The sequence below is a fragment of the Ranitomeya variabilis genome, chromosome 1 (assembly GCF_051348905.1).
Source record: "Ranitomeya variabilis isolate aRanVar5 chromosome 1, aRanVar5.hap1, whole genome shotgun sequence".
In the NCBI taxonomy this organism is placed as follows: domain Eukaryota; kingdom Metazoa; phylum Chordata; class Amphibia; order Anura; family Dendrobatidae; genus Ranitomeya; species Ranitomeya variabilis.
In genome coordinates, this window is record NC_135232.1 from 224,085,018 (window position 1) to 224,098,271 (window position 13,254).

The window sequence follows — 13,254 nt, forward strand, 5'->3', positions numbered from 1 at the left end:
ATTGTACTGTAAACTCATGGGAAACTGCTGCGGATCCGCAGCAAAATCCGCAACGTGTGCACATAGCCTTAGCAAGCTTCCAGGAGACCTGCTTGGCATGTGAAGGCTCTGAGTCACGGGAACAGAGACAGGAGAACAGGCGGCCGGTGCGGTAACTGGGTCGGCTTCCCTGCCGGGGGGTACAACATAGACACGCAGGGACATCGGTGCTACACCGATTATCAGTCAATTGTTGTACAAAAATAGAATATATGAGTTAACATCAACATGTCATGAATTTTGTACAGATCCAATACAATTATGTAGATAGGAAATATTTACCATCTATTATTTATGAAATTGTTAATTTAAAACAACGGATTCCATATGGATGGACAAAACGGACATGTAGATCGTATAGAAATGTAGAAAATGGACACACAGCATACAGATAATAATATGGATGAAAAATTATCAGTTTTCTTTTGAAAAAAGAAAGGTTGATTTTGCATTTGTGTGAGCCTGGACTTAGGCATGGTAAAAGGTTTCACCTATAAATCCATTCTTAGGGTTCGTTCACAGGACTCATTTTTGGTCCAAATGCTGCCCGTGGAAAAAAAAACACAGCATTCGGACCAATATTATTCAATGGGTCAGTGCAGGTGACCGATTTGTTTTTTCACTGACCAAATTTGTGTGTGAAAAAAAAATAATGCAGCCCACACTAGTTTCTTCCGTAAATAGTATGAGCCCAACCCATCCATGTTTATGGGTGCGCAAACAAAAAAAAATAAATGTCATATGGAGTACAGTATGGCATCTGATTTTTATGGACACATTGCAATTCTGTGACATAGGAATTTGTGAATGGTCTTGTAAATGATTAATAGCTGCTGTTGTAAAAAAACAAACAAATTGCATATGGACAGCACACGGATGACAAATTTAAAAAAATCGTCCCACTTCTCTGTATCAAACTCTGAATGTTTTTGTATCTGCTTATGTGAACCTACCCCAAGAATGATGCCGCAGCTACTGTAACTCTAGGGAATCCCCCACTATGCACATATAAGTTAAAAGAGCACATGGGCAAGGCTTCTTTAGTTGGGGATAAAGAAATATTACTGATATGACAACAGGTACAGTGGTTTGCAAAAGTACTCATTCCACCCTTGCCATTTTTTTGTGCTTCGCTACCTCACAACCTGTTTTTTTTTTTGTTTGTTTTTTGAGGGTTCACATCAGTTCACGTAAAGAATATGCCTACAACTGTGCATATTTGGCTTTTTTTTTTATTGTGAAGCAAACAACAAATAGGAAAAAATAACTGAAAACTTCAGTGTGCGTAACTATTAATCCCCTAAAGTCAGTACTTTGAAGAGCCTCCTTTTGTGCCAATTACAACTGCTTTGAATAAGTCTCTGATCTTTCCACATTTTGCCACTGGGAGGATTTTTGCAGGCAAAACTGCTCCAGCAACTTCAAGTTAGGCCTGTTTCATACGACAGTGGCTCCGGTACGTGTGGTGACAGTTTTCTCACGTACCGGAGACACTGACTCACGTAGACACATTAAAATCAATGTGTCTCTGCACATGTCAGCGTGTTTTCACGGACCGTATGTCCATTTGAAAAACACGGAGACATGTCAGTGTTCGTGGGAGCGCACGGATCACACGGACGCATTAAAGTCAATGGGTCCGTGTAAAACACGTACCGCACACGGATGCTGTCCGTGTGCAGTCCGTGTGCCATGCAGAAGACAGCGCTACAGTAAGCGCTGTCCCCTGCTTTGGGTGCTGAAGCCGCCATTCATTTCTTCTCTCCAGCAGCGTTCGCTGGAGAGAAGTAATGAAAAATCATTGTTTTTTTATTTTTTTTGCGGTTGAAATAAAGTTCCCAGTAACCAACCCCCTCCCACCCCCTGTGCGCCCGCCCGCTGGAAATAAAATACTCACCCAGCTCCCTCGATGCATCCTCTCAGCGCCGCAGCTTGTCCTGTATGAGCGGTCACGTGGTGCCGCTCATTACAGTGATGAATATGCGGCTCCACCTCCCAAATGATGGTCCAACTAAACGCAAACCGGATGGAATAGCATGCCACTGCAAGATGCTGTGGTAGTCATGCTGGTTCAGTATGCCTTAAATTTTGAATAAATCCTCAACAGTGTCACCAGCAAAGCACCATCACACCTCCTCCTCCATGCTTCACGGTGGGAACAAGGCATGTAGAGTCCATCCGTTCACCTTTTCTGCGTCGCACAAAGACACGGTGGTTGGAACCAAAGATCTCAAATTTGGACTCATCAGACCACAGCACAGATTTCCACTGGTCTAATGTCCATTCCTTGTGTTCTTTAGCCCAAACAAGTCTCTTCTGCTTGTTGCCTGTCCTTAGCAGTGGTTTCCTAGCAGCTATTTTACCATGAAGGCCTGCTGCACAAAGTCTCCTCTTAACAGCTGTTGTAGAGATGTGTCTGCTGCTAGAACTCTGTGTGGCATTGACCTGGTCTCTAATCTGAGCTGCTGTTAACCTTGTGATTTCTGAGGCTGGTGACTTGGATAAACTTATCCTCAGAAGCAGACGTGACTCTTGGTCTTCCTATCCTGGGGCGGTCCTCATGTGAGCCAGTTTTTTTTGTAGTGCTTGATGGTTTTGGCCACTGCACTTGGGGACACTTTCAAAGTTTTCCCAATTTTTCGGACTGACTGACCTTCATTTCTTAAAGTAATGATGGCCACTCGTTTTTCTTTACTTAGCTGCTTTTTTCTTGCCATAATACAAATGCTAACAGTCTATTCAGTAGGACTATCAGCTGTGTATCCACCAGACTTCTGCACAGCACAACTGATGGTCCCAACCCCATTTATAAGGCAAGAAATCCCACTTATTAAACCTGACAGGGCACACCTGTAAAGTGAAAACAATCAAGAGAATGCCAAGAGTGTGCAAAGCAGTCATCAAAGCAAAAGGTGGCTACTTTGAAGAACCTAGAATATAAGACATAACAAAAAAAAGTGTGAACCAACAGAAATTAAGTATATAATTCCACATGTGTTGATTCATAGTTTTGATGCCTTCTGTGTGAATGTACAATTTTCATAGTCATGAAAATACTGAAAAATCTTTAAATGAGAAGGTGTGTCCAAACTTTTGGTCTGTACTGCATACTGACAGAACATGACACTTAGATTGCACACTGGAGGACTTCCTTTCACTAAGCATGTGACATATGAAGGTAATTTTTTGCCCCAGCAATTTTTAGGGGCTTTATAGCAAAAGGGTGAATACATATGCACATGCCAACTTAGACTATTTAGTGCTGATGCATCACACACACATCAGATTACAAAAATATTTAAACACGTTGTAATGTAACAAAATAGGTAAAAAGCCAAGGGTTTGGATACTTTTGCAAGCCACTATAAGAAGAATAAATTAGTCTAAATCCATAGATGTAGTAGACTGCCACTGTGCACTGGATCACTGCTTAACAACAAAGGATGCAACAAAGACCTGCCCCTGGCAGAACCAGGATGAAAGGACTAAATAGATTTTCAAAATTAATGACATTTTTGTAAAACAAAGATCACCATTGTCTAGACAGACTATGGTATTTTCTTTAGTTCTGAACGTTGCAGAGTAAAGAAGTGAGTCAGGAAAGGCCTCTTCGCAAAGGCCTCTGATACAACCTTGAAAATCAAAGAATGCAAGCAATTCCCGACCCCAATCAAGCCTCTGCAGTCCCTTTAAATATGCTATATTGCTTAGAAACAAAGGTCCCAATTCATTATTCCATTCATGTTTTTTTCTCGGGATTTTCAGTGTTGCAAATTTTTTGTTTTTTTGTTTGCAACAGATTCATCTTTACATTTGCACTTTTTTTTTCAAAGTATTATGTGTTCACTCAGATTGCCACTGTGGGTGGAGGTTTATGTTTTCCAGATGTTTTCACCTGATTCATCATTTGCAACTTTTCAAAAAGTCGCAAAATTTGTTGAAAACGTACATTAATCCCACCTTGTGTGATTCTAGGTACCCAAATTTTTTTTGAACTGAAATAAATTAACTTTTTGATGGTATTCTAATTTAGTGAGAAGCATCTGTATATGACTATGAAACCATGTTTTTTCAAATATAGTCTAACTGCTCCAGCCAGCTACGCACAGTGATACAGTGACATCTTAGCAGCTAAAGAATTTTCAATTTTTAAAGAAACCAAATTGTAAACATGCTTTCATACAGTTTAATGCGGATGCCCGTATTTTTTCTTTCTAAATAAAAAAGTCACCCATTTAAATCATGGATTCCGTCCATGAGCAATCCGTGTTAATAATGTTGCAAATAGACTATTTGCTATTTAAATATTTTTTCATCCATGAGAATCACTGATAAAACACTGATGGTAAAAATTACACGCTCAGCAACTAGTCCATGTTCATACTTAGCAGAAAAATCACAGATGACTGTATGAAGTCTTAGGCTAAGTTCATATTTGCGTTCGGCAGCCCTGCGTAAGGCTGCGTACTTTTCCCCTTCATATCCGCACAGTTGCACGTGTCCTGCGTACCTCTCTTTAACCCCTTCAAGACGCAGCCATTTTTCGTTTTTGTGTTTTCGTTTTTCGCTCCCCTCCTTCCCAGAGCCATAACTTTTTTATTTTTCCGTCAATATGGCCATGTGAGGGCTTGTTTTTTGCAGGACGAGTTGTACTTTTTAACGTCACCATTGGTTTTACCATGTCTTGTACTAGAAAACAGGAAAAAATTCCAAGTGTGGTGAAATTGCAAAATTGCAAAAAAGTGCAATCCCACACTTGTTTTTTGTTTGGCTTTTTTGCTAGGTTCACTAAATGCTAAAACTGACCTGCCATTATGATTCTCCAGGTCATTATGAGTTCATAGACACCAAACATGTCTAGGTTATTTTTTATCTAAGTGGTGAAAAAAAAATGACAAACTTTGCTAAAAAAAAAATGGCGCAATTTTCCAATATCCGTAGCGTTTCCATTTTTTGCGATCTCGGGTCGGGTGAGGGCTTATTTTTTGCGTGCCATGCTGACATTTTTAATGATACCACTTTTGTGCAGATACGTTCTTTTGATCGCTCGTTATTGCATTTTAATGCAATGTTGCGGCGACCAAAAAAACGTAATTCTGGCCTTTTCGAATTGTTTATCGCTACGCCGTTTAGCGATCAGGCTAATCTTTTTTTTTTATTGATAGATCGGGCGATTCTGAAAGCGGCCATACCAAATATGTGTATGGTTGATTTTTTTTTTTTATTGTTTCATTTTGAATAGGGTGAAAGGGGGGGTGATTTAAACTTTAGTATTTTTTATTTTTTTCATATTTTTTTAGAACATTTTTTTATTTTACTTTTGCCATGCTTCAATAGCCTTCATGGGAGGCTAGAAGCTGGCATAGCTTGATCGGCTTTGCTACATAGAAGCAATGCTCAGATCGCTCCTATGTAGCTGAATTCCTGCATTGCTATGAGCGCCGACCACAGGGTGGGGTGGAAATAATACTAGAGGGGCTGTCAGATTGGGACACTTCGACAGTGGGAGTGTGGAGAGAAGAATGTGGTGGTGGTGGTGACGGATCAGTAGGTAAACCAGGTGAAGGGGTGGAGAAAGAAATAGAACGTGTGGACATAAAAGCGGGAGTAGTGTTGGGATTTTGGAAGGTTTGAGGGGTGGAGTGGAGGGACTGGGAGGCAGAAGAGGTGGTGGGTGGAGAAGAGGGTTGTGTTGGGGGCATGAAGAGACTGGTGGTACTGGGCAGGAAGTTGAGGTTGGGCAGGGAGTGGAGGTGCAGGTGATGTGGTTGGGAACTGGTACGGGGAAGAGTGCTGGTACGGGGCAGAGTGCTGGTATTGTATAGGAGGGGGAGGAGGGACAGTGGCTGGAGGGGGGGCAGGTGCGGGAGGAACTACAGAGGTGGGTGGAGGGGCTTGGGAGCTAACATGCGCTAGAGCAAACTGGCACGATTGCATTACATGCATCTGCTGATCAGGAGTTAGCTTGTCCATGCGCTCGAGTACTGACTGGAAAAAGGTGCAGTTTGGAGATTTACTTTCATCTGAATGTATCCTATCCAGGTGTGTGTGCAACTCAAGAATACTGTTGCTGAGCAAATTAAATCCTGCAGTCATTTGCTCAGACAATAGTTTGAGACAGTTCTGGAAGGCTGCATTCATGCAAGAACTCGGGCGCATAGTTCTTTTTCCTGACCCCTCTGGCGCTGCCGCCCAGAACTCACAGGTGTTGTAGAGGTGGCAGCATCAGAGGGGTGGGGTAAATGAAAAGCTATATCCTCACCAGCAGCTTCATGAAAAGCAGTCGGCCACGATGCTCCAGCGCTGGTGGATGGTACCGAGGGATCAGATGTGAGGGAAGGCTGGGAAGGTGCAGAGGGGTTGGGTCTGTTGAAGTGTCCCTCGGTGGCGGACTCCTGAGGGATCGCTTCAGAAGGGTTCAAGTCTCCCGAGTGCTGTAGACGGTGCTGTGGAAAAAAGGAAAAAAAAAAGGAATTAATATATTGATATCGCTTGGCCCTGGCTGAAACCCAAAAAAAGTGTTAGAGATGTAAACATTTTTTATTAAATGGGGTGGGTAATATTTACCTTCTGCTCACCATCGTTGACCGGAGGAACGACAGGGCCCTTGCATACTTGTACTTGCTCCTGCATCCTCCCGATGCACTCGGAGTCTGCATCTCTTTGTTGAAGGCCTTCTTGAAGCGATCCTTGATTGACCTCCACCGCTTGACAACTCTTTCGCCTGCAAAGTTAAAGCACAAATTGGTTAGTATACAATACATTACATTCAGCAACATAACTGAACTGTGAATACTTACGTGCTTGATTCTGGGCCCGAACATCGAGGTCCTCCCAGTTGTCCACAAGTTGTTGGCATATTTGCTCCCAGAGCCGATGGGTAACACCAAGATCTGCGTGGCGGCGGTCCCCCATGTTCCACAGCGGCTCCCTCTCTCGGATTAGATCGATGAGGAGGTCGATATCTAGCCCGACCTCCTCACCGTCCGAGTCAGGAGCACGCTGTGAAGCCTGTTAAAGACAAACAACAAAGACATTAGACTCAAAACAACATAAAGTGGAAATTTAAAAAAAAAGATACTCTATGGCGACCGCCCTGATGCTCACGCCGACGACCCGGGGGGCGCTTTGAGGACCTCTAGATTGAGCCGCAGAATCAGAAGACTAAAAGAAAAAAAAAATGATGTGCTTGGATGTAGGCTATGTGTTGTGCATACGGTGATGTCTGTAATAATCTGTTTTTGTGTTGTGTATACTGTGATGTGGTTCTGCGATAAATGTAAACTTACCAATTGTGAGCCTGCTCCGGGTATCTCTCCACCCCTTACATCTCCTTCTGTAAGCACCTCTTCTGCAGCTTCCTGTTATACAAAAATGATATAATAATATACAGTACAGAGAAAAAGTTTGGACACACCTTCTCATTTAAAGATTTTTCTGTATTTTCATGACTTTGAAAATTGGAAATTCACACTGAAGGCATCAAAACTATGAATTAACACATGTGGAATTATATACGTAACAAAAAAAGTGTGAAACAACTGAAAATATGTCTTAGCTATTCTAGGTTCTTCAAAGTAGCCACCTTTTGCTTTGATGACTGCTTTGGAGCTGGCTGCGGCTGGAGCTGGCTGGCTTGGCTGCTGGCTGGCTGGCCTGTGGCAGGTTCAGCTCTGGCTCTGGTGGCAGGTTCAGCTCTGGCGGCAGGTTCAGCTCTGGCTCTGGTGGCAGGTTCAGCTCTGTCTGGCTGTGGCTGTAGCTGGCTGGCGGCAGGTTGAACTCTGGTGCTGGCGGCAGGTTCAACTCTGGCTCTGATGGCAGGCTCAGCCCTGACTCAGGTGGCAGGTTCAGCTCTTCAGGCAGGTGTTCTCTATCGTCTTGCTGGCTCGTAAATGGATGAGTGAAGGCCTACTTGGCTGGCTTTATATCTGCTTCCTAATTGGGGGCTGGCCAATTGTATCGGAGCATGCTCAGATAAAAAACGCTCCTGCGCAAACGTACTTATCTGCTCTGTTGAGGGCGGAGTAAAGTACTGCAGTGCGCAGGTGCTGGAAAGGTCAGAGTCCCAGAGCCTGCGCACTGCAGTACTTTGCTCTGCCCTCAACAGGGCAGAAAACTACGCCTGCGCAGGAGCGTGATGCCAGTGAGCGATGAAGAAGCAGGAGGGCGGCATCACAAGAAGATGGGAGGCACCTGACCCAGACCTGACACCCATCAGACCGGACCGCCTCCCCGGGTGAGTATAATAAAACGTATTTTTCTTCACTTGCAGGTCAGATCGGGGTCTTATCTACAGCATTATAGAATGCTGTAGATAAGCCCTGAAAGGCAGTGGCCGCATCTTATAGCGGCCAAAACAGGTGACCGTTCCTTTAAGGGAATAGGGGATTTCCAAGTTAGGGGGGGCCAGAGTAGTGATAGTTGAGACATTTCCTGGTTTTAGTCAGTCACAGAGTGGGATGGAGAACAGTAATGTTGTTTCAGGAACAAGTTTACAGGAAAAGTAACCAGCAGTTCAGGGCCTCAAGGCTGGAAGTCACACGAGTACAAGGAAAAACAGGAGCAGCATGAGAGCGGCAGTGACTAGGTTCAGTGGGAAATCCCGGAACGTGTGAGATCTACTGTCTGGAAAAGGTTTGGAAGAGCCATCCTTTATTTCACCCTCGGAGAAGACAACGGGCGGGGATCCCCAGGCAGGAACTAGTCTGGCTAGTTGGGAAGCTGCGGTACCGAATGGTGCATTACCGGAACAAATATTGCCAGGAGAGCAAGGGACAACACAGAGGAAACGATCTATGATCAGTGAGAATTACTGTGCGATGTCTGTGACTGAACCGAACTTGCTGAGTAAAGTTGTTTTGTTAAAAATGGACTTGGACTCTGTCAATCAGTGTGTGATGATATCTGTGATCGGACCGTGCAACCTGAGGAGAATTGCAATCTAAAAGTGAGTGACTTGAATTGCACACAAGTCACACAACAAATGGGACATTGTGTTTTCTTTGCGGGGTGCCGGAACAGCAGTCCCTCGCCATGACTACCACCCGGCCACCTCACAAAATTGGCGTAGTCGGCAGGATTTAGATTCCTCGCATTCATAAAGTCAATGAACCCCCAGAACAGCAAAGATGGTGGCCATTATTCTTTAAAATGGCGGCTGATGGAGTAGAGGCTGGTGATAGCTCCGTCCATGGTTGGTGTCCTACAAGTAAAGCGGTATGAAAATCTGCCTGGCAGAGACAATGGCCTGAGCCCAGGTCACATCCCTCTGTGAGTGGTGCCCACCTGCAGTAGGCGCTGCGAAGGAAACAGAAGCCCCGTCCCCTACAGCAGATCCGTGAAGAACGGGAGGTTTCTGATGCTGGACAGATGGAGCAATCGTAAGCGGCCCCACCCACAGAAGAGTGGAATCCAGAAGAAAAAAAACTTGTCAGAACAGTGTAGCGCCATTATGAGACACAGCACCGGTATCGATGGAACATAACCGAATCAGGTATTGTAGCGGTGTCAGCCACGTGGAATGGAAGTGGCGATTTGCGGAGGAGAAAGCACATCCTGGAGGTCTACAGCAACTGCCCACTCCCAACGAAGAGCCGCAGCTCGACAGCTTCCCCTTCTAATTGGAGTGTGGTATCAGCAGATGTCAGAACCTGAAAGTAACCGTAAACTGGACAAGGCAGAAGCAGCTGTGAAATTGGAGTCACGTGACCTGGAGGTGGAGCGTGTGGTCAAGCAACCAGAAGAATAAGAGCTAGATAATGCAGCAGCTGTACCAGCTGAAAACCGCGGATGAGGAGCGATCGCGGCTGTGGTCCCAAAGCAACGGGGATGAGGTACCGGAACTCCTGCGGTGAATGAGCCTCGGTCCCAGACAAAATGTCCAAATTTGTAGCAGGTCCATCCCCTCATTCCTCACCCCGCTGTCGATAGGGAGAGTGCCACTGCCCGTTCCTCAAGCAGGAGGCGTGGATAACAGGAGTGGTAGAAGAAAAGAGGGGGGAGGAGATTTGGGTGGGTCTGCGCCATCCTGGAGGAGGGGCCATGGCTGGTCGGAGGACTAGTGGCCTACTCACGTACACAAACCCTTCCCATGGTTACGGATTCATCCGAGAGTCGGGTACGGAAGACAAAGTATTTGTGAACACAGGCTCCATAAAATATCAGCGGCCACTGTGGGAAGGTGATCGTGTCACCTTCATTAAGGAGAGAGGAACCTGTGGTTACCTTGTGGTAGCGGTTGCCCTTCTGATGCCGGAGGATGATCCGGAGCTGCACATGCACTATGACCGTGAGTGGGTGCAGGCTTGAAATCAGCAATCGTTCGTGAGAGCAATTGACTCTGCTTCCCCCGTGTAAGCAACATCGTGAACTGTGACACCGGAAATGGTGTCTAAGCTGCAACCTGTCAGTGCGGCATGACCATTGAACCCAGTACTGGGGAGGCGGATCTGGAGGGAAAGTGGAGAACCTGCCTCCAGTGGGTCCTCCTCAGGAAATACTTTTACGGAGCGGCTCAATATGCTGGCCGCAAGGAGACTGATTAAAGGCGGTCCCTTTAAATAAGTTGGGCTAGTTGCACCTAAAAATATATATATGAGAGACTGTTCTGCGTCTCTTAAAGGGGAAGGAGAGCCGAATGCGCCAGAAGGAAACCGGTGCAGGCCAGAGAGGGCCGGAGATAAAAGAAACATATAGTGTGATCGGTGCAGTGCAGTTGAGTAAGTTTCAGAGTATTTTCTCCTCCTCCAAGTTCTTTTGCACACGTTTGCACATTCCATGCTGGACTACTGGACGAAGACCCTAATGGGGTAGATCATTCTTTGAGAAAAAGGACTTTGTGTGTGGCTGCTCTCTGTACTGTGCTCTGTTTGTGAACTTTCTTCCCAGGAGCTTAGAGCAGCACACTTGTTTTAAAGGAGCCGCACTCTGCAAAAAGGAGGGAGGGTAAAACCTGATGTGTCTGGGTCCCAGAAGCAAGGGGCCGGGTCAGTTGGACAAGTGTTTGAATAGGAACTTGGACACTGTGTCGGTGTCCCTAGGAAAAGGGACCAGGGTCAAGTGCTAAATGGACAGCCTGAGGGTCATGCTGGGTTATAAGTGGCTGTGCCCATGCACCTGCGTGCAAATGTGTATGTTGGCCGAAAGGGCCAGGTTAATAAAGAGACTTGAACTATATGTTCCAGGTTCCCAACCAAGTGGGGCCAGTATCAGTCCTGACCAGGAACAGGGTCAGACATGGATGAGAAAAAAAACAAAAAAAACGGACTCTTACGTAGAGCATAAGAATTTTTGTGGTTAAACATGTTTTAAAATAATGTTTTTTATATCTGTGATATATTCTACCGCTATTATATGGTTGGGCACGACCATGTTTTAGGAGGGAGGTAAGTAAGGGTGTGTTGGGGGTCAAATCATGCCCTGCATCTGTTCCTGGTAAAGCAGGTACTTTTTTTTGCATGTAAGATGGTGTATTATGTTATAATGCTCTATTATGTAGTAAGATGATTAATGATGTATGTGTAAAGTGTAATTATCCATCTTTATGGACTAGGGATAGAGTTAGGGAATTACAGTATAAGTGTAGGATATAGTGAGAGTAAAGGTACCGTTACACTTAACGATTTACCAACGATCACGACCAGCGATACGACCTGGCCGTGATCGTTGTTAAGTAGTGTTGAGCGATACCGTCCGATACTTGAAAGTATCGGTATCGGAAAGTATCGGCCGATACCGGCAAAGTATCGGATCTAATCCGATACCGATACCCGATACCAATACAAGTCAATGGGACTCAAGTATCGGACGGTATCCCTGATGGTTCCCAGGGTCTGAAGGAGAGGAAACTCTCCTTCAGGCCCTGGGATCCATATTAATGTGTAAAAGAAAGAATTAAAATAAAAAATATTGCTATACTCACCTCTCCGACGCAGCCTGGACCTCACCGAGGGAACCGGCAGCGTTCTTTGCTTAAAATGCGCGCGTTTACTTCCTTCCGTGACGTCACGGCTTGTGATTGGTCGCGTGCCGCCCATGTGGCCGCGACGCGACCAATCACAGCAAGCCGTGACGTAATTTTCAGGTCCTGAATGCCTAATTCTACGCATTCAGGATTTTAAAATTACATTCCGGCTTGTGATTGGTCGCGTCGCGGTCACATGGGCGACGCGACCAATCACAAGCCGTGACGTCACGGGAGGCAGGAAACGCGCGCATTTTAAAATTACGTCACGGCTTGTGATTGGTTGCGTGCCGCCCATGTGACCGGGACACGACCAATCACAAGCCGTGACGTCACGGAAGGAAGTAAACGCGCGCATTTTAAGCAAAGAACGCTGCCGGTTCCCTCGGTGAGGTCCAGGCTGCGTCGGAGAGGAGAGTATAGCAATATTTTTTATTTTAATTCTTTATTTTACACATTAATGTTGTTTCGATACCGATACCCGATACCCGATACCACAAAAGTATCGGATCTCGGTATCGGAATTCCCCTACCCGCAAGTATCGGCCGATACCCGATACTTGCGGTATCGGAATGCTCAACACTATTGGTAAGTCGTTGTGTGGTCGCTGGAGAGCTGTCACACAGACAGCTCTCCAGCGACCAACGATGCCGAAGTCCCCGGCCCCGGCAAAAAAAAAAACACTACATACTTACATTCCGGTGTCTGTCACGTCCCTCGCCGTCAGCTTCCCACACTGACTGTGTCAGCGCCGGCCGTAAAGCACAGCACAGCGGTGACGTCACCGCTGTGCTTTACAGCCGGCGCTCACAGTCAGTGAGAGAAGCTGACGGCGAGGGACGTGACAGACACCGGAATGTAAGTATGTAGTGTTTTGGTTTTTTTTACATTTACAATGGTAACCAGGGTAAACATCGGGATACTAAGCGCGGCCCTGCGCTTAGTAACCCGATATTTACCCTGGTTACCAGTGAAGACATCGCTGGATCGGCGTCACACACGCCAATGCAGCGATGACAGCGGGTGATCAGCGACCAAAAAAAGGTCCTGATCATTCGCAGCGACCAACGATCTCCAAGCAGGGGCCTAATCGTTGGTCGCTGTCACGCATAACGATTTCGTTAACGATATTGTTGCTACGTCACAAATGCAACGATATCGTTAACGAAATCGTTATGTGTGACGGTACCTTAATAGTAACGGGTAGTATAGGATTAAGCACAGTTGGGGGCACTGTAGATTAGGAGATTAG